The sequence below is a fragment of the Salmo trutta genome, chromosome 6 (assembly GCF_901001165.1).
Source record: "Salmo trutta chromosome 6, fSalTru1.1, whole genome shotgun sequence".
Lineage (NCBI taxonomy): Eukaryota > Metazoa > Chordata > Actinopteri > Salmoniformes > Salmonidae > Salmo > Salmo trutta.
The window spans coordinates 4,591,194-4,593,108 of NC_042962.1; positions in this window are offsets into that span (position 1 = coordinate 4,591,194).

Here is a 1,915-nt window from a genome sequence, read left to right on the forward strand (position 1 = left end):
TATCACTGCACCCAGACATGACAAGGATCTCTTGATCTACCAGCAGTTTCTTTGGTATAATCCCCAAACTATACGTGTTGGAAGCCATGTTGGGACACACACACACACACACACACACACACACACACACACACACACACACACACACACACACACACACACACACACACACACACACACACACACACACATACACATACACATACACAAACACACACACACACACACACTGATAATCAGAACGTGCAGACAGAAGAGCGGAAGATGGGAGAGACTTTTCATCGGGCTCCTGGAGGGTTGCAGCTGTTTGGTGGTTGGTGAGTTTCTCAGGGCTGTGAACTCGTCTAATGGGACACACAAGGCACTCTGATGGGCCAGGCCAGCTGATGAGCCAGCCTCCCACATTCACCCCCTGGTTCTTCCTCACACCAACAATGGGATTTACATTCATTTATGTCCTCTCAGAGGCTCCTTTCCATAGCGCCCTAAATAGCTAGATGCAAGTATCTGGGAAGTACTATAGAAGGACCTGCCAGTACTATAAAATTCCCTGCAACTGTAGTACTACAGACGGACCTGCCAGTACTATAACATTCCCTGCTACTGTAGTACTACAGACGGACCTGCCAGTACTATAAAATTCCCTGTTACTGTAGTACTATAGAAGGACCTGCCAGTACTATAAAATTCCCTGTTACTGTAGTACTACAGACGGACCTGCCAGTACTATAAAATTCCCTGTTACTGTAGTACTACAGACGGACCTGCCAGTACTATAAAATTCCCTGTTACTGAAGTACTACAGACGGACCTGCCAGTACTATAAAATTCCCTGTTACTGAAGTACTACAGACGGACCTGCCAGTACTATAAAATTCCCTGTTACTGTAGTACTATAGAAGGACCTGCCAGTACTATAAAATTCCCTGTTACTGTAGTACTACAGACGGACCTGCCAGTACTATAAAATTCCCTGTTACTGTAGTACTACAGACGGACCTGCCAGTACTATAAATTCCCTGTTACTGTAGTACTATAGAAGGACCTGCCAGTACTATAAAATTCCCTGTTACTGTAGTACTACAGACGGACCTGCCAGTACTATAAAATTCCCTGTTACTGTAGTACTACAGACGGACCTGCCAGTACTATAAAATTCCCTGTTACTGTAGTACTATAGAAGGACCTGCCAGTACTATAAAATTCCCTGTTACTGTAGTACTACAGACGGACCTGCCAGTACTATAAAATTCCCTGTTACTGTAGTACTACAGACGGACCTGCCAGTACTATAACATTCCCTGTTACTGTAGTACTACAGACGGACCTGCCAGTACTATAAAATTCCCTGTTACTGTAGTACTACAGACGGACCTGCCAGTACTATAACATTCCCTGTTACTGTAGTACTACAGACGGACCTGCCAGTACTATAACATTCCCTGTTACTGTAGTACTACAGAAGGACCTGCCAGTACTATAACATTCCCTGCTACTGTAGTACTACAGACGGACCTGCCAGTACTATAACATTCCCTGTTACTGTAGTACTACAGACGGACCTGCCAGTACTATAACATTCCCTGTTACTGTAGTACTACAGAAGGACCTGCCAGTACTATAACATTCCCTGCTACTGTAGTACTACAGACGGACCTGCCAGTACTATAAAATTCCCTGCTACTGTAGTACTACAGAAGGACCTGCCAGTACTATAACATTCCCTGCTACTGTAGTACACCAGAAGGACCTGCCAGTACTGTAGAATGAACTGCCAGTACTACAGAATGACCTGCCAGTAATATAGAATGACTAGATAGTACAATAGAAGGACCTGCCAGCACTAAAGTATGACCTGCCAGTACTACATAATGACATGACAGTACTATAGAAGGACCTGCCAGTACAATAGAAT